Source organism: Amblyomma mixtum, chromosome 1, assembly GCF_055824585.1.
Source record: "Amblyomma mixtum isolate Tamu chromosome 1, ASM5582458v1, whole genome shotgun sequence".
In the NCBI taxonomy this organism is placed as follows: Eukaryota; Metazoa; Arthropoda; class Arachnida; order Ixodida; family Ixodidae; genus Amblyomma; species Amblyomma mixtum.
Window position 1 is genome coordinate 249,913,761 of NC_143012.1, and position 20,104 is coordinate 249,933,864.

The 20,104-nt window shown below is 48.2% G+C and overlaps 1 protein-coding gene across 1 annotated transcript in view; it reads right to left on the bottom strand.

Annotated features, from left to right (window-relative positions):
• The window catches only part of LOC149371458 (very long chain fatty acid elongase 4-like), a 61,774-nt gene extending 44,295 nt beyond the window's left edge, over positions 1-17,479 (bottom strand). Inside the window, exons 1-2 of the mRNA XM_089565682.1 lie at positions 17,402-17,479; positions 1,427-1,646 (exon numbers count right to left, since the gene is read on the bottom strand). The gene's annotated coding sequence lies outside the window, so the exon portion shown is untranslated. The remainder of the gene's footprint in view (positions 1-1,426; positions 1,647-17,401) is intronic.
• Positions 17,480-20,104: the final 2,625 nt, after the last annotated feature.

A 20,104-nucleotide genomic window follows, 5' to 3' on the forward strand; every position in this document is an offset into this window, starting at 1 on the left:
ACAAGGGTCTCGCCGGCCGCGACGACTCAGTAGTTGCGGTAACTGCTTAGTCCTGGTACTGAGGTACGATCCCGGACGCAGCGACGGCATATCCATGGAGGCTAAGTACAGCCACATCTGTGTGCTAAGATTCCGGTCCATGTTACCCGAATCCTCGGCAGCATAAACTAATCTGAAACCTTTCCACTACGGCATGTGTCATAACCTGAAGTTTCCTTTTCCTCTCATTAAAATTCTTTTCTCCCTCTCTCTGAAGTGTTGTTTTGCCTTTAGATGTACACACGGAAAGTGTGTTTATCGACAGCAGTAAGTATCGATCAGCCACAGTGTGAACACTTGAGCATGTGGTTCTGCAGCTAACACAACGCCAGGTAGGGTTGTCTCGCATGGGAAGTGTGACCATACAGTCTGGCAGGGTACAGACTGCGTCGCGCGTAAGCATAACGACAACGGTCTCGAAACTTTTCTGTTAACGTAAGTCTTTGTCAGCTCTTTATTTTTCTCCATCGTACTGCTCGTTCGGCGGTTGTTACACTACTGGATGTGACGCCCGCGTCCTTGAAGAATATTTGCCATTAAAGACCTGCATAACATATCTGCTTCAAGTAAAGCCGGGGCCCCATGTTTCGCACGCTCCGACCTCCTCGCGGTGTTGTAAGTTTCCCGCGAATAGGTACACGGCGCGATCGCGAGAGTTTGTCTTAACCACAGTAGCCTGGCCCGATTTGAATAAGCTGTCATGCGTGCGGAAGGCCGCAAAAAACTGCAAAGTGGCACGACGGCCTGGACTTGCGCGAACAAACCAAGAGTTCACTCCGTTGGGGTTAGAACTAGAGTAGAACCACGTTATAACGATGTTGAAGGAGCCCGGCAATTACTTCTCTATAGCCATAGCTTCGTTATAGCCCGTGTCGATGGAGCTTCCAAGGGAAATGGTAATTCCTTCGTTATATCCATTATTTCGTTATAAACCGTTTCATTATAAGGAGGTTCGACTGTATAATATTAAGTCCATTCACTTCGCCCTCCCGACGTAAATTAAAGTGCACAAAATCGGACTCGGAATCTCTGGATAAGACGCTTTAGTATAAATGTAGCATCTTGTAATAATGGCGTTGATAATGCCAACATGCAGATGACACTTGCCCCGCTATAACCATGTCGGAAACCGATATGCCTGTACCGCGTAGGTCAGAGAATAATCGCGGCTCCTGCCACTGGTCCAAAAGGCTAATGTCCTCTTAAAAAGTCCGCAAGTAGCTTAGCTTCAATGTGCCTTTCGGCATTTACCGATCTCCAGAGCATAGTTTCGAGTTCCGGTTGATCATAGACAGTCGACCTTTAAGGATCAATCCGCCACGAACTGGCGAAGACCAGCGCGCAGCCCACGTGCGCGACCAAGAAAGAGAAGGCGCGTGTCTCCCACCTGTGCGACGTCGCCGGAGGATGCGGTGCTGCGCGGCGGCCGCCGTCTTCGGCCGGAGTCGGTAGGAAGAGCGGCCGCGCGTCCGACTAGCACCGCTCGGGCAGACTTTCACTCTTGTCGGGAGAGGAGGAGTGCGGAACCACCTCCGGCCGCCGCCGCAGCCTTCCTCTCCCGGCGTCGCCGTACGCTCCAGGCCGGCTTCCTGGTGACCCAGATGGTCCTGCGGGAGAGGGGGAGGGCCGATGCATCAGCTCTTGGGCGGCACGGAGAGGGCAGCTGCATTGAGACGGGGGACTCCTCTCTCTCCACTCTCCCACTGCCGAAAACGGGCACCCTGCGGACGCAGGCAGTGCGCCGCATCGACCTTATCAGTAGCGTGCACTGGCCATGGAATGCACGAAGGCCCGAACGTAAGCGAGAGGATGCGCCTTCGCAACGATGCTTTCATCGGCCGCGATACCATCTCGGTTGGTCACTCCTCGGCCTTAGGGGGAACAGACAGGTGTATTAGGAAGTTCCTGGACCACCTCAGTCGCGACCGGAACAGCCACAGGCGAGGAACTGTCGCAGAACTGTCGCAGACATGTCCCTCTGACTTTTCAAGAGCCAGGAGCGGTTCTTCCGGGGAGATGCGAACTGCCGCGAGAAGTTTCGAAAGACACTGTTCCGGTAACGTCTGCCTCGCCGTTGAGACCTGACAGATGCCTATTCAAATATATGCGTAGTTTCTGGCACCTACTTCAGCTAGGAAGCACATACAAACGGCACAACAGGAGAGCAACAATTCACGCACTCTTAGTATAGCGCTGGGTGTATGGTCTCCTTGCAGTTCTATTTGTACCGTGATACTTGTGTCGAAATGAATAGCCGACAAGCACAATTGACACACAAGCTTGTACCGCATAAGAAGCATGGTGCGAAGGCTTCAATGCGTTGCAGTAATGCGGACGAAAGCAGGTTGTGATGGACGCCGAAGTATAAAACGAGAAAAGATTAATGCAGTCACCCGAAATTACTTGACGTACTCCAGCGTGTTGCTACAATGAAATACGGGTTTCTCACTTAAGCTCAGTTAAAGCTCAGATGCTAAACATGTATGCTGCCCACAACCGCTGAAGAACCGTAATAGACAAGATGTGGGCTTAAAGTCTCCCTTGCGCAACTGGTCACGACAGGGGGAATATTTCATGCATAAAGTTGTGAGTGGTATACAGCTCAGTACGAGTGCTTTTTGTTAGCCTTGGCTAAAATTCCGCGCTGTGCACCCTTCTTATCTTTGGAGCAGCGATACCTTTCGCTAGCATGCGCTCTGTATGACGGCCTGGAGCTCTTTTTCTGCCCCTACTACCTCTTTGTTCCTCCTAATCTACTATTAGCTTCATTAGTCCTTTACGTGATCTATCATTCACTTAATATATGCTATCATACCACTTTAAAGATATTTGTTCATCTACTGTTTTAGCCGCGCGGCAGTTACGGTGCCGGTGGTTGTTTCTTTACCTCATAGTTCTCATAAAATAACCACTACTACTACTTGTGTTTACTTTAAATGGCTTCAGCTATGAAACGTATTAGGAAAAAGACTATCTTATTAACAAAGTCAGGAGTTGAGATTGAGCCCGTGTATGGTAGACCGGACACCTCCGCGAGAATTGGTGAGGAGGTCATGACCCTCTCCCAAGCATCTCCTTCAACTGAAGCCAGGCCACAAGGCGACGCAACCCTTTCTCGGGGCCGACCGTGAGCGAGAGCCAATTCGGGCCGCGTTTTCCTGCGCTGAACAGAACTGCTCCGCGGACGTATTCCTCGTTTATTCCTTATTACTTGCAGGAACTGCGACCGCCGCCACGGAGCGTGTGCCTATACCGCTCTTCAGGAATCCAGCCTGGCAACGGGACAACTCGGCCGTGACGCGCACCGCCCCAGCGAGCGGTGCAGTCAGTCAGTGCGTGCGTGTGTGCGTGCACGCACTCGTCGTAGAGGAACCGTGTACCGCTTCGAGAAGCGGCGAAGAAGAGGGCACGGCTGGCTGACGGCGAAACGCACTCCTGTCTCCGCGTGCCTCCGGGTCCCGTTGATTGACGCGTGCGTGCCTTTCACTCCCTGTCTGCACCGGTTCGAGACCAGCTCACTTTATACGGGAAGCGAAGATATACGCGGTCAGCTCGCGGAACAGTAGTCTCAGTAAGACACGGAGACGCTATTTCTGGTCTGAGTATTGTCCGGATTACCAGTAAATGTACTAAATTTTTAAGAGGGCTTTATGCGCTTTTCATCGTCTGATTAAAAGAGAGGATAATGTCGGCAGCAAAAGGAGTGTACGTCGTCCGACCTTCGGCTAGACCGCGCCCTACCGTTCCCGTCACGGCCACGCCTGGTGTCGAGACATACGAACCGCAGACCGCTGTCATACGCAAGCACCCTAATTTTCTAGTTTCGACCCTTCGTGGCCCTGCTTATCGAAAACGCCACAAACTTGGCGCTGCGATGTAATGTAGTCGAAACTCAGGTTTTGTGCACCACTTTTGCGGAAACCTTGGCAATGAGCGTTAATTTTTCGGCAGGATTCCGTGCCCGAAGCCAGATAGTTCTTGCAGTGCCATCCCTGTTGATCTTTTCCTTTTTTTCCTTCAACAGGATCCTGGATCTCGTAAGGTGCTCAGGGCACCTTTTGTCCGTGACCATTTTGTTTCTTGTAAACCAGGAAGCTAAGCACTAATGAGGAACAAAGAACTTGAATGACATCTTGCAGCTACGCTGGCGGTTAGAGGGAACTCATTAACAGGAAGGGTAATGGAGAATCTGTTAGTGCATGAACAGACGCGTGCAGACAAAGTAACAGAGAGGTACAGTAATCTGTCTGTTTTACGGTCACTTCGAGCGCAGGAATTTTAAATTCAGGCATCGTGCATGCCATTTCCAGCGTAAGAAAAAAATGCGATCTCGCCTTTCTTTCTTTTTTTATTTACCAAGAAATGTTTATCTTGTTTCCAGCACTAGTGTCGTCATCTCTGCGAGTCCGGACGTGAAACTAGCTTTTTGTTTCCTTTGTGTTGTTCTTATGCATTTGTTTTTATACACTTCTCGTTAAAACGGACGTGTGAATATCTACAGAAGGAGGCTGACACGCGGCGCATAGCGCAAGTTGGCTGGAAGTTCAGTGCTAGTCCCATGCAGCTACATTACTTCAGTTTTCCATGCCTGTCCTTGCGCTGCAAAGTCAGTTTATTCGCGTATACATATTAGCCCAAATGAGTTTGGCTTTGGCCTGAGTGGTAGGCCTGTGCCAGTGTGCTCTATCGCAGTACTTAGATGGAACACAAGGGGCGTGAGAAGGACGGAAAAAGGAGCAACTGGCGTTCAAGAAAACGAGAGAAATAAGCCGACTACGCATTCTATATGGATAGGGTGGCGTTCCTGAGGCAGATAGTGGCGATAACAGTAAAATCAGTCGTTCTCAGACACGTATTACAAGACAGAAAAATGCAGACTCCTTGCTTAAAATCAGTATTAGATAACAACTTTCGCTCATTCCAGATCAACTAAGAACTTCGTGATAAGATTTTTACGCCGGATTCTTCCAGTTCTGTGACGGCCGGGGTAGCAGGCAAAAAGAGAAAGAAAAATTATACTTTGTAATTCTCCTATGTTGAGAATAATGCAGCTATAACTATAGCAACTCTAAAAAAATGGCTGAGGCTTAGCTAAGGTTAAGCCTAGTCAGATGCGAAGCATTTTGATGGCTAGGCTTGGTCGTCGCTCAAATCAGCCGTGCTTCTAGGCGGCATCCCAACACCTGGCCGCCTCGTAAGTGCCCGGAGAGCGAGGCAAGCTCAGCTTTATACCGCTGCTGTAGCGTCACGTGGTCAGCTGCAGCGCCTCTGATGTGGAGCCTCCACCGCCGCGGCCGACCGCGCGAGCCGGCAGCCCATCTCTCCTCTGCTGTGACGTCATGTTGTCACGTTGTGTCACGCGGTCGTCATGTTGTCACGTGGTCAGCCGCCGCGCCTCTGATGTGGAGCCTCCACCGCCGCGGCCGACCGCGCGAGCCGGCATCCCATCTCTCCTCTGCTGTGACGTCATGTCACGTGGTGTCAAGTGGTCATGGTAGCTCCACCGCCGCGCTGGACGGGCTGTAGTGTAGCTCTAGTAATATGCTTCGCATAAAATAAGGAAATATGCGTTGAGTAATTCTTTCTTTTCTCAGCCCGCACCATGGCCTGTTTCCTCCGTGTCTTTGTTAGAGTGGCCCAAGTGTACTTCACTCTGCAATAATGAATCAAAAGCATGGCATAGACCCGACACACGTACGGGCCCGTATCCGGCCCAAGCCGGCAAATTCCAGCCCGGGCTCGACCCAGGCTTGGCAAAACAGTGCATCTTCTCGCCCGGCACGGCCCGCTAGCAGGCCCGGGCCCGGTCTTTCGGGCAATCTTGAGCCCGTGTGCTCTAGGCTTGCTTACCTTAGGCAGTTTTGTGCCAGCCCTTAAACTAGTGAAACTTTTCTCCACATGCATGCCCTGCTGTGGTGGCTGTGTGAACGAGACGTTATATTGTCCTTGTTCATGTCTGCTAGGTTCCCAAACATGGCGGACACGGGAACTCCAGAAACGCACGCCTTGAGCAGCGCTGTGTGTAAGGAATCGTACGCATGGCCTCAGTTGGGCTGGCTCTTACCAGCGCTTATTTCATCACACTGCCGGCCACGTTACAAGTTCTGGCTGCAGCTTCTTCCCTTGAAATAGAATTTGCCAGTCTCAAAGCTCAGAAGTGACAGGTTTTAGCAACCTGTCGCTTTTTGTTTTGTTTTTTTTTTTTTCACGCGGTAGCATTAAGGAGCGTGTGTCGCAGAAAAGCTGGTGTCACAGACAGGGTTGGCGTCAGCGTCGGTGTCATTGGTCGTGAGCGAGAAGTTCCCGAAAAAATCTCCAGAGAATCAACTCAGGTTGCAGGTGGGCCATCTGCCACAGGACAGTGACAAACTGCCCACCGTGAGAGCTGCAGTTAAATTAATTATTGGTTGCGAGAGGTTGCTCAGGTAGAGTAACCTGTGTCGCACAAGCCCCACCGGTGGCAGCACCCGCATGCTCCACCACAGCGCCAGGAGTGGTATGAGGACTCCCAGGGATCTATGAATGTCAGGTCGAGAATGACCAATTCCGCATATATGGGATTTAAGCCGTTATCGCTATCGCGTCGTACCCTAAAGGCGGAGCTCAAGTGCCCTTTCCAATCTTTTCATCCTGATGTTGTCGAAATGCCATACTACAAGTATTTTCTTCATCCCTGTACTGTTTCAAGATTTTCACATAAGTGCCTTACTCCTGCAGCGGACGCTTATCCCGCCAGTCAGAGTTTCTTCCACATTTTTACACATGGTCCAGGCAGCACGTTCACAATGGAAGTGGTATTTGTGGTCGTCGTTTTATAAGGCCGTATCACCGAAGTTGGCAAGTTTTCTCTCAGTCCTGTAAAAAGCGCTTACGGGGCTGAGTGTTTGGCCCACGCACAAGCACTCCAGCACATCCTGCATCTTCGTCCATCTTTTCCCGTTTTTCTACACTCCGACTGTTTGTCCTTGCTCGTTTCTATTTCCCGTATCCAGACATCGGTAACCATCATTACCGAAAGCAAATATCTTTTACTCCAAATTACAGCGCTGTGTACGGTTCGCCTCTTTCGCGTCCCGGGTCACGGGGTGTTGTTGGTAATGATCTTGCGGACATTGCGGCGGTCTCGGCTGCACATCTCGAACTTTCCCGCTTTTTTTTTTGTTTTCTTGCCGCTGTGTACGGACTGCCTTCGCAGCCGCTGTCTATTGGCAATGATCTACACAGTGGCATTCATCTCACAGTGGCGCTGAACTTTACCGTTGGGTTCCTGACGTCAATCACGTTCCATCTTCCGTCCCTCCTTCGAAACCAATATTTCATTTCATAACAGACCGCGTTCGTTTTCCTTTTTATTTTCATCGTTTTGGGCTCTGACCAGAGAATAAGTGTCCTCGTGGACGTGCTTGTGATTCTGTTTCTCATTATCTTGGTCACTGTGCTTCAACTTCACATATACTGCATATATTGCATTGCATCCTGTGCGCGTATTCTGGCGCAAACGAACTGCAGCTCCTTCTCAGTAATTCACGGGCGTGCTCTCTGATTAAACAACTCGTCGCTATTGGGAGTAGCGCATTGCCTGACCGTGGCCGCACAGTCGCCTCATCCAAAGGGCACATATTTTCTCTTTCTCTTTTTTCTATACCGATTTGTTTCCTTCTCCACCTTTCTACGCGCCTATATTTCCTATGCTGGAGGGCCCACAGACCCAAGGCGGAGGACGTGACGCCCGCTTCTCCGTGAAGCACAATGCCTCACTGCCTATCTCTTTCGACTCTGTTCCCCTTTGACCTTTCCTCAACGCTTGTCTTCCTACTCCTTCCTTTTCTTGGTTATTTCTTCTTTCGCGTGGTTTGAGGTGACATTGTGTTTTTACAAAATAACCTGTCCTCTCATTTTCTTTGTATGTGATAGCGCTTTACCTTAACTTTTTTTTTCTTCTTTGAATGGCACCTATACCACAGGCTTTCATTTTTCTCGCATCAGTCAACATCTTGTGCGCGCCTCCCGGCCCTTGCTTTGTGTTTCCACTCAAGGTGTACCATGTCATTTTTTCTACTTGTCGTTTGATTTGAAAGTGTATTTTCGTCTCGGTTTACTGTTTTTACCGCCCCTGTTCATTTATTCTGATTGAGGAAATAAGGCTGAAATGGCGTTCCACTTCGTTGCTGCGTCTAACGGTCATGACAAGTGAACTCTCACGCGGTACTATCAGCTGCTGATTTGAAATAATCTCCACTGCTGGCAGAACATTAAGTGAAAATTCACCACGTAGATTAATTACAGAAACGGCATTCGATTAGGAATTGACATTATAGGTTTCCTGCTCCAGGGTGAAGTTGTGCCTAGTCGGATCCGTGACAGCCGTCTAGAAGGTGCAGATACCACGGTTTAGATAGGGATGAAACTGAAATGTACACTCGCCGTCAAAAGTAAATGGAAGGCGAATTTGTCAAAAAAATTTAATTTCTTTAAATCTACAGCATACTGGTCCATTCTTGTTGGTGCACAGTGCACTTCGCAAAATCACAATTAGGCTGCACATATGTATTCAAGGATGCATGAATTGGGGGGCCAATGATTAAATTTTTCGTGAATATTGCCTTCCATTTACTTTTGACGGCACCTGTACATGGATGCTTGCTCTCTTGGAAAAATGAAAATGAATAGAGTTAGCAGTTTAAGAAGCGTAAAAACGTGAAATAAAGGGGTGAAACAATTGTGGCAATTAGCGCGTACCCTTTCATAAAAATCTTGGCATGAATACCGGCTAACTTCATGCACGACATGCGAGTAGCCGTTATTCTTCCGCATTGGAAAAGAGCATCTTGCGTTCGTGAATACGAGAAAAACTTATTGTGGTAGCCTGGTAACTTTCTGTGCCAAAAACACCCTAAACAAAGTATTTAAAATCATTTTTATTTTTCATACATCACATATTGGTGCTCGTCAAACTGCTTTTTAGATAGCTACTGAAGAGCGCTTTTTTCGCTCGTTCAGCCTTCCCGACTGCGGGAGATACTACACCTGAGGACAGGCATCGCAGAGCACCTTCTCACTATTGTCATCGTCATTACCATCACTCAGGTTTGTCTTGCAGTGAACTCAACTGCCACGATAATGACCACGATGACGTTGAAATTTACTCCTTCTTTGACTGGCTGGCTACCATACGCCGACCTGCCAAAGAACCCAATATAAAATATGCAGACCAATCTTAAAGTGTATACGTTAAAGCAGCATTGCGAATTCTGCCCCTGATTATCTGAAGCCATCTGTTCCGCCCACAGATCCCCGCGGTTTCTGTGAGAGATGACCTCAAAACCGCAGCGTTGGTCAGTCTTGGTGGACGGAAGAAAAGTCAATGAGTAATTACTCCCTTATTATAAGAGAGAGGGTGTGGTAGATGGTCCTTGGCGATCACAAAATGAACAAGGGAGGGGAAAACCTCAGGTTGCTTGAGCCAACGTTTCGACAAGGGGACTTGTCTTCGTCTTATTATAATTAAGGTAAGTGGCTTCCCTTTCGTCAAAGTTTTGTTTGTGCGCGCTTCGTCTCTTACTCTCGCATCCAGCTCGTTTAGCTCACATTGACAGCTCAGAGCTGCCGCTGAAGGGGGCGCCACCGTCGGGCGACCGCGCGTGCACTACCGCGTGTCAAGGTTCGATTCGCGCCAAAGAGCGCGCAGCTGTTTCCATATTCCGCGGGTCCCGGGGCCCAGTTCCCGCGGTTGCCATATTTAGACCTCTCGGCCACCGCGCGCATTTCTGATGCCCGCTGGGCGTGTTTTAGAGAGTGACATAGCGGCGTCTGTGGGGCGCGTTTTCGGCACCGTATGGAGAGGCGTTAAGGGCGTCTGAAGGGCAGGCATCCCACCTTGCTTTATTTTTTATTTGTTTCGGCCAAGAAGTTTCGGCGAAAAAAGATTTTTTTTCTCCTTCTTTTCTACTTTTCGTTTATGGAAGTTTACTCGTTGAGAATGCCATTTAGAATAAAATGATGTGCATTCAATTTCATAAATTGTTTCGCCGCATAGGGCAAGCAATCGCTAATTTATTTGCTTCATTGATGACAAAAATTACATGGATGGAGGTCCCATAGGCTACACTGGGACCTGCTTAGTGGAGGTCCCACAGGCCACACTGGGACCTCCACTAAGCAATCTCGCATCCACTAAAAGGGTTATAGCCTAATGGCCAGGTTCAAAGCTTCATATAAAAATTTTGTTAAGTCGAGAGCGTGTATTTATTACTTCGTGACCCCCTGCCAGCAAACCTAATTTTGATTTTAAGTAAATCGGATAAATTAAGGGAACCAAATTTTTTCTGCCCAATAAACGACTTCTTAAATAAAAGCCAATTCTGAATTTGTGATTATCCTCGTCTTCTCATGCACCTCCCTTTCTCCCACCGCTCATGCTTAAATTATACGGGGCGTTAAAATTTAACTTCCCAGATGTTAAAAAAAATAGAAGGAAGCGAAAACTGTTGTCGTACGCACGGTAGGCGACCAAGCGACCAAGTGAAAGGATAATGTTTATCGTCAACGTCATACAGAACTAAAATGAATTCAGTATCGTTTTTGCCACTGCAGTGCGTGTTTACGTCAGAAAATTTGAGGCGGTCACATTCCTAGGTTACTCCATTGGGTAAGATTTTCCTAGCAGGAGTGTGTTTCTAGATATTCGCTTCCAAATAATGAGTTCAATACGCATATTTGCGCATGCAACGCGTTGACCGTCGGCGCAAAACTCCACCCGCCATGACGCAGCTGTTCGTATCGCACTTCGTCAGCAAACGGCGTGTAAAGCGGAGGACGAAGCTGATAACTTTCCCTTTAACTTTCGGCTTCATCACAAAACCTTAGTTCCACGTCGATTTGCACCGCCTTGAATGGGTAATTACAAAGGCTGAGCTGAAGTTTTGGATGCGAATTCCTCGGAAGAGAATTCTACCTAACGAAGTAGTCGTAGGAATGCGACCACCCCGAGAAGGAGGAAAAAGAGGAGGATGAGGAGGAGGAAAGGCAGGGAGGCTAACCAGAAGAATAAAGGGGTGTGCTACCCTGCATTGGGGAAGGGATGAGGGGATGTAAAGATGAAGGAGAAAAGGGAGTAACAGGAAAATGAGATCAGTATGCAAAGTCACAGCCTATCATGCAGTCCAGGAGTTCTCAAGAAGCTTAGTTTAGTTTAGTTTATAGGGGTTTAACGTACCGAAGCGACTCAGGCTATGAGAGACGCCACAGTGAAGGGCTCCGAAAATTTCAACCACCTGGGGTTCTTCAACGTGCACTGACATCGCACAGTGCACGGAATTCTAGAATTTCGCCTCCATCGAAAGTCGACTGCGGAGCAGTGTCTCGGAGGCCTTAACCGCCGACGATCGCCTCTGTCAGCGGCCGAGAATCTTTATTTTCATCAGCGGGCGTGGATCGCGACGTTCCAGCGCACGGAAGAGAGACTGGCTTTTGGCACTCTATGCAGGGCATTCAAAAATAATGTGGGCTATAGTTTCGTCGCACCCGCAGATGGCACATGCAGGGTTATCGGTCATACCGATTTCAAAATGAGTAATGGTTGATGAAAACTACATCAAGCCACAGGCAACAGAGCAGCGTTGCTTCACGTCGTGGTAGGGCGGGTAGAAGCCGGAGATTGAGGTCAGGGTCCAAGGATTTGAAACGTTACTTCCTTTGCAAGTGACCGAAGCCTACAAGCTGCGTCTGCTCTCGAAATAGGGATCGACTTCTTTCTTAGGGTAGCCCCAGTGCCAAAAAGTTTTATTAATGTGTAGCTAAATAAGACGTTGACGACGCTAATTATCCTCCTACTTTATGTCCACCTGATCTCATAACCTGCTTGCAAAAACAGTCTTCGTGACTGCGCATGATTTATTTTACAAAAACACAGAAAGCAATTGCGAACATCTTACCTTGTTTTAAAAAAAAAAAAAACGTTTTGTGCGCACTGCATATAGTCAGTGGGCACGATATTTTTTTCTTTTGCCGGAGAATACGCTTGTGAAAAGAAACAAGCTGGACCACTGTTCACATAACTGCCATCCTTAAATACAGAGCGATAGAAAGCGAAACATCGACCACAGGAAGGGCTCGCCGAGCGTCCCCCACAGAGCGCGAAATCACTGCGATTCCAAAGGAGGCTGCATTTATTCTTCAGGCGAACCCGTTTCATTTAGGGGCGCCGGAATGAAAAGACAAATATAGCCCATTGCCGGGGTCACAATTGGACTGCCGTTCGACGCAAGGTAAGCAAGCGTCCCACCTCGCTTTGCGCGTTTCTTCGCCGACGGCGCACTTCGTGTGAAGAGTTTGCCAACCGTGTCCTAATTCGATCCGTCCTTCCTTTCAACGGGAGGTAAGAAAAAAAAAACCTCACAAAGGTGAGGACGTAGCTAGGGGTGTCTATATATGGAGCCGAGCCCTCCTGTCAATCTGTTTTGGCTGTTAACTTCAGCGCCTGCGTGCTTTCGGGCCACCGAAGTGCGTTTGCGGAAGACTCGAAACGGTTTCAACGTCTTGAGACCGCCCAACTGATTCCCCGTTTCTTCTCACGCGCTATGCACATGCTTTTAAGGCAATTTTATTTCTTTAATGCTTTATTCCACAGACGGGCGTTCTCTGCTACATTTCGACTCCCTTTCTGCCTCTGCTTTGCTTTTCGTGTAGTAGTGCATCCGCATAAATTAATTACGCGGTTCAAGCGGTTGCCGTTTAAACACTTCATTTCGCTTGGCCGCTGTCGGGTTCGTTATCATGCACGCTTACACTGCCACTCGTCACTAAATGATATCGACTGCCTAATAACCTAATGGTAGAAGCAAGAGCAGACTGTGGTGCATCTTTCGATATCGTGTTTTGATTGACGACCTTTTGCCGCGCAAGTTCAGCTCATACAAGCGATGACACTTAGTCGGTGGGTTACTGGCGTCATGCCAAGAAGAGACGCTGAGGTGATCGTAGAGGATTCGTTAAAGGATATTGAATGGATTTGAACCTGAGTGCCTCGCTTTCCTTTCAGGACCACCAGAGTCTCAAGGCGTCCGGACTTAATGGTTTCGCCTTCGTTCCTACGAGGCGTGCACAGAGAGTAAGAACACATATCGCATGCCAGCTACTAAGGAATACTGGTATTTGATATTGTATTATACTGTCATAGATCTTGTACCTAATGCCTCACTATTCCTTTGGGTCTCTTTGCTACGCTGATGTATGGTCGAGCAACGTGTGTTAGGAATCGCTGCGGCGAAGCAGAATCCCGTGATACACGGTACGGTCATTAAACTTATCCGCGAAGTGTCGAAAATTGTAATTAGCGGAGCCATGAGTGAAGAGTTGGGGTGCACGAAATTGCTGGCATGATGGGTGTCCAATATGCTGAGCGACGAGCACAAAATAAAAATTTATTTTGAGGATTGCGCGCTGAAGTTTTTTTGTGTATCGCGCACAGTAAAGAAATGCATTTGTGGACTTAGTTGTGGCTAGGCTGAAACGAGGGTTTTCCACTACATGTCTGAATTCATCGGTGCAATCACTGAATAAGCATTTCACGAAATAACACCAATTCTAGACCTCCGTTTCAAATAAAAAGTGACTCCGTGCTACGATCTTTTTGGAACCGAAATGCCATTGTGCTCTGACACCTGACACAAAATTTAATTATGCTGCATACTGCAAAACTTACGAATGGCTTTGACGGTGTGTTCAAAAAAATAAAAAGAGTAATGTTGACAGATGGCCCATGCCGGCTTCACGACAGCTCCTGAGTTCATACCACCATGCGACGACCTCGCATCTCGCTTCTTCAAGGCTCAAGCGGGAGGTTCTGGGCCTCCCCCGTAAGCCCGTATCTGGTGCCCAATGGCTTAGGCTTATTTCTTATCCGAAATAAACATCTAGCTTGGCAACAGTTCATCTGCGACGAGGAAATGGCAGAAGCCTTGGAATGGTTCAAACGGCAGGCGGTAGACTTTCATGACAGAGGCACCATTAACTCGGGAGCCAGTCTTGACTATTATTTGCATAGTTAAGACTGGCTCTTAATTATGTCATAGGACTCTCATCTTCAACGCGTCATATCAGTTTTAAAAATTGGAGGAGACACTTAAGCTTTGCCTTAAGGCAAAGCTTAAGTGTCGTTAACGCGACAACTCGTTAACGCGATAGTGTTAACGAGTTGATGCCCATATGTGTGGAATTGGTCATTCTCAACTTTACATTCATATAGGTCCCTGGGAGTCCTCATACCACTCATTGTGCAATGCTGCAGCGGTTAAGCGATGCGCATCTGCCCTGCGATGGTCAGTGTGCTCACAGTCCGGTGGGAAGGTTGTGATGACGCCACAAGGTCACGTGACCAAGGTGGCCCACCTACGTTGCTTGCTTCTCCGAGGAGTGGCCACCTGGGTCACCCTATTTTTTGCCCACAACGAGGACGACGACGACGACGGATTTTCTCCACAACGGGAGCCCTAAAGATATCGCGTTCAAATATGGCCAATAACAAAAAATTACAGGGCATGCTGGCTTCTATACTCCAAACTCTGACTGCGGTCTCGAAAAGCGGCGGGTAACTGAAAAGCTCGAAATTCGATTAAGGGCGGCGAAAAGAGATAAGGAAAGATAAGTAATATGGACAATATAAAGAAAGAAACAGAGGAGCATGGATGAGGGAACGAATGCGAATCCTAATCTTGAAGAAATCAGAGGAAGAATAGGGAGTTCGGTGGATATATAACATGAAAAATAACAACCGATGGCCTGTCAGGATAAAAGGGTGAAATCCCAGTGAAGGAAAGCTTCGTTTGAGGCATATAAGCCAAGTGGGCAGATGGGACAGAGAAGTCGGCTTGGATATGCTGACAGCGGGTGGCACAAGACAGTCAGGTGGAGACGTGTCGTAGAAACCTTTGTTAACGACTAGAGATAATGTGGTTATAGTGACAGCGATGACTGGCCTCTTAATCTCTACTTTCCGGACACGCCTTATAGTGGTACACACTCGCATGCCTGCCTTTGACTTGCTATGCTACGAAAGAGAACCGTAGCCGAACGCTATATATGTTCTTTTTTTTGCGTATTTTGTTGTGACCTGTGTCAGCAGCAATATGCATACTGCGAATCCTTACGGTGGCACATCACACCGCAGGTTCTAGAGAATGTCCATCTTTTTCTATTGTAACTGAACATTTCAAAGTCCCTGCTAGGCTTGACGAGCACGGAAAGACAATGCTTATCCGGACTAACAGGGTTTCAAGAGACAGAGACCTTCAGACACATGGCAGCAGTCTTTTTGCTTACGTCCCACATGAAGTCTTTGTCAAAAGTGCATAGCCCACGTTTCGCGTGACCAGTGTGATGCCGCTGGTTGGGCAGGCATGGCTGTGTCCCTTCGGCCATCCGAAGCAGTACAGATTCAGAAGGACAGGATGTCAAACTCATTAAAGGGACTGAGCACTACAAATACTATAAAAAAAAGAACACACATCCTAGTAACGGTTGCGATCATGTGCATAACGCATCGCCACTTTTGGAGACGACTGTACCGTGTACCGCGTGCTCGGAACAACAAATGACTGCGTTTCAGTTGCAGAAATGTCTATATCCGGCGTGTCTGTCTTCGAAATGCGTCCTTGTACACCAGTCCACTGCAGCCCTAAGGCGTAATGGTACAGCGGTTAGTTTTATTTCAGTAGACGCTTCTTTTCTAGATACAGAATATGGAACAATTTTGCCGCACACTTTGTGTGCGAAACTAATCCTTCCACATGCAGAGTTACTAACTGATCCCTTAAACTATCAACAGCAATTTTTAATCGCACGCCTTCCTCGATTACCTTGCAGTGCAATCCGATTATCCTGTATAATTACACTAATTCCTATTTAGTCTGTATTGCCACTTACCATCGCCATATTCTGTTTCTACTTAATTGTCTCCATTTATGACACCGTTTCATAGTCTTGTTTATTCTACCCTATCTTATGTGAATCATTTGCATTCTTGTGTTATGTTCATGACTGCTGAACAACTGCATGACTGTTCCCATTTTGCAATGTCTCACGTGGGACTTTAAAAGTAAATAAGTTATGATGATGATTTTATTTATCGTCTTCTGCAATGCACCTGTGTGATTAAGGCGTCAACAACGGTAAAGTGCAGGCTAGTCAGGGTAGCAGGAGAAATAACTGCCATGCACGCCAACCCCGCGGCAGCTCTCCTGAAACGCGCCTTCATAGCTCGAGTGAGAAAATAAGTAATGACACAGGGGGAGCATGCGTGTTAAAGACACCAAGCACAGTGCATTATGCGTGACTTTCCATATCCACTAGTGTCCTGTTCACACGAACATCGATTCTTGCACGGTACTGCACCTGTCTTGACAGTTAATCGCTCAGTAAAACTCCCTTTCCCTTACCTATGCCTTTCGGCACGACACATATATTACAAGCACACCCACGCTATTGTTGGCTGCACTTGTACCAGGAAGAAGCTAAATATTATGCCATGTCGGTCGTTGAAGCACATGGCTTTTTGTGAGGCTACGCACTGCAGCCGTCGTTAAGTTCCACGTGGCACGCAACGCTGACACCGCACGCAAGCACTTCATCGCTAAGCTAAAGACAGTCACTGACGCCCTAGTCATCACTTCCATTCTTGGTCTGACATTTTTTTAATTTTATTTGTTAATAAAAACCTCAATCCCTCTCCGGTCGCATTGTCAACCGGTCGCAGTACGATTAACACGCTAGTTACAGTAACTCGTGCCTCGCAGTTATTCTAAGTAGAATTAAGCGGCTGCTAATTCCGTCCGTCACATACAGAAAAATAAAAACCTCCGTGGGTGTGTTTCTCAACCCACTAAACACGGAAAGGGGGAAGAGAGTGTTTTAGCTCGTAAGCAGCAGCCCAACACAAAGCATTTGTCAATAACCCTGCAGTGCACGCCCCTAGCAGCGCTTTGTCTGAAAGTGCGGCGACGCAATGCTGCCGGAGTGAAAATTTGCGCATTGCTGTCTTTCTCTTAGGCTGCGCCGGTCGCTTGCATAAGAGCATCGGAAGCACCTTTCTGTTCATGAGTGTTGACACAGCCTTTACGTAACATCTCTCCTTGCTTCGTGCCCATCGGCACGACCGCGGACTGCGGATGACGTGCTTCGCGCAGAGCTCTCTCGAACCTGCATACCGCAACAATCCTTAGAGCAGCGACGCCAGTCGTCGCAGCGCCCTCTCTCGGGAAAGCCCCTGTTATCTTTAAGTGTCCGCGAAACAACTGCCGCGTTTTCTCGCGTCAGTGCTGTCGCCGCCCATCGCAACATTAGCCGCCGGTTACAAAGAGATACTCACGTATCGGCGCCATCCTGTTCACGCCGCTTCGGGCCGGGCGGCTGACATCTTGGAAATCGATACGTCCGGTTGCTACGGGTTACTGGCGCTAGGCGGCGTCCTCGTCGGCTGTGCGGAGCCCGCTCGATTCGATGGGTTTTCGAGGAACCCGCGCGCGACTTGATCAACGCATCCGGGGAGGGTGTTCCGTTTCGTGTCCGCTTACCTATCTCCGGACTGCCGCCGAGTTTTGTCTAAAGGTAGAATTTTGGTCGAGCTCTTCGAGTAGACAGCGATGGATACGAGAGGAGGGTGCAGCTGTGGCTGCAGCATTACGCAATGCGATTCCGTCTTCTCCCGCTCCGGACAGCAGAAAATAGCTGCGCCAATCACGCTGCACTAAAAAAATTGACGTCGCCAAAAACAAGAAAGTCAAAGATGTGACCTTAATCAAGATCCATGAAGCTATTCTGGAAACAGTTAACATGAATTCGGGAAGAACAAATTCCGAACCAACCTCAGCGTGCGTCCGCTGTTGCGAAGGTAACTTTCGTGCAAATCAGCCACGAACTGCTATGCGCAAAGCAGCTGACTTAATCGGCAGCGGTAAGATAAGGAGGAGCAAGAACGGTAAAATGTCCGGTGGCCATATTAACACCATGTGACTCATCGCTTTTGGCGTTTGTTGTTGCCAAGCTCTTAATAAAGAAAAAAAAGTAGGGTACGGTCGCTATTAAGTCATGGTCGGGAATGACTGGGCATATATAGAAGAAGAACTGGTTTTTGATGAAAGGAAGTGGCACAGTAATTGCCTTACATATCGACAGACAACCCAACCGCGCCGTAAGGGAAGGAAGGAAGGAAGGAAGGAAGGAAGGAAGGAAGGAAGGAAGGAAGGAAGGAAGGAAGGAAGGAAGGAAGGAAGGAAGGAAGGAAGGAAGGAAGGAAGGAAGGTGGGAGTGAAATAAGAAATAGAAAGAGGTGCTGTAGTGGAGGGCTCCGGAATAATTTCGACCACCTGGGGATCTTTAACGTGCGCCCCAGTAATATAGCGTCTTAGTTTCGTAACTACTGGAAGGTTTGCTCTTTGCGTATACCAGTTAAACATGCTGCAGTTACAGCACTGTCGCTCTTATTACAGAAATTTTAATTATCCCTAATGATCGAATTATTTACATTCCTTGGTACACTTTCCCTTAGTGGCGTCGTGTTTAAGCTACCAAGGCATAACCGTGCACTGATCATCGACCTATTTCCATCTAATACCGGGATTAAGTATGACGTCTTTCAAGCATTGCTGGCGCCTTTACTCCTAATGTGCTCACGCATAAAACCTGTTTGTTTAAGGACATGTTGCAAACACTCATTTAGTAGGCTTTTATTTTCTGCGTTTCTCTTCCATTCATTGTTTGCTGGAAATTTAAAGCCTACAGACGCGCGAAGTAAAATTAAGTTTTGTGCCATAAAAACACCGTGTTGATAGCCTACCTGTGAAAGTTGTACGAGATGTTTCGACACTAGCGCCCTCTTAGTTCCTTGTCAACGTTTTTTGCTGCGGGATTCTAAGAAGAAGGATGATGAGCAAAAGACACAATCCCCAACGTCTGAACATTGCGCAAAATGGCTAGCAGAACATGTTTGCAGAACATGTTGCAGCAGTATGTGGTTCAGTGCTGTAGATTCAAGGGTATAATCGGCACGCCTGGAACGTACGTAGTGCAACATTGTCAAAAACGCACGTGCTTTAATAGCTTGGAAAGACAAGGAAAAGACGTGAAGATAGCTGACACAGAACACCACGTTTCAAAACAGTGGTTGCTTTATTTCCTGCAGCCGTGTTTCCTCACTTCTTCCTGCTGGAAGAAACGTCCACCCTATGCTGCAAGCACTACCTCAGACAGTACGAAAAGCTTGCCGCGCCAAAGTAGAGGCAGTTCGCAGCTGGGAGGGACTGTGTACAGTCGTCCAGAGACCTGTCTAGAGCGCCCAAACTCCGTGCCGTCTGCGCTCCGCAGCGCGCAGAGCGACGTCCAGCGGCAGCGCCTGGTTCGAGACAGCGCATGTCTGATGCTCAGACGATACTCAAAGATGCACAATCTCGAACCAGGCGCTGCCGTTAGACGTCGCTCTGCGCGCTGCGGAGCGCAGACGGCACGGAGTTCGGGTGCTCTAGACAGGTCTATGGACGACTGTACTAACGGGAATCCAACGCCGCAGTGCGTGACGACTTTGATGCTTCTTGAACAGTCACAACAGAACGACATCCCTGGGATTCCTGGCGAATGCGTTAGCGTAGCTTATGTCTGAGCTAGCGCGAATATCAGAAGTGTTGGGAACTCGGTGTGCACAGAGCAGCAAGACATAAGGACAGTGCCAGGGCTTTTGCCATGTCAAATTAAGCCCGAGTGCTGGGCCGACAGTCCAGCGTTTCATTAAAAGCAAGACATCGGTAATGCAAAACAAATGATAACACGATTAGATTACCTCATGCCATCGTACTAGTATAAGATGCTCCTCACAACATATCGAAGGAACAACGCGACACTAAAACATTTTTGTATATTATCTTTGAAAGCTGCGGTGGCGCATTGTATCACTGAGGCAACTCAAGCCAGACTTCGTTGTGGTACTCAAGAAAAGTCAGTGCGCGAGGAATGGGCACGAGTGCACGACGAACAGTGCTGACAACATGGACAATCCAACAGACGCGCCTGCATTGTTTAA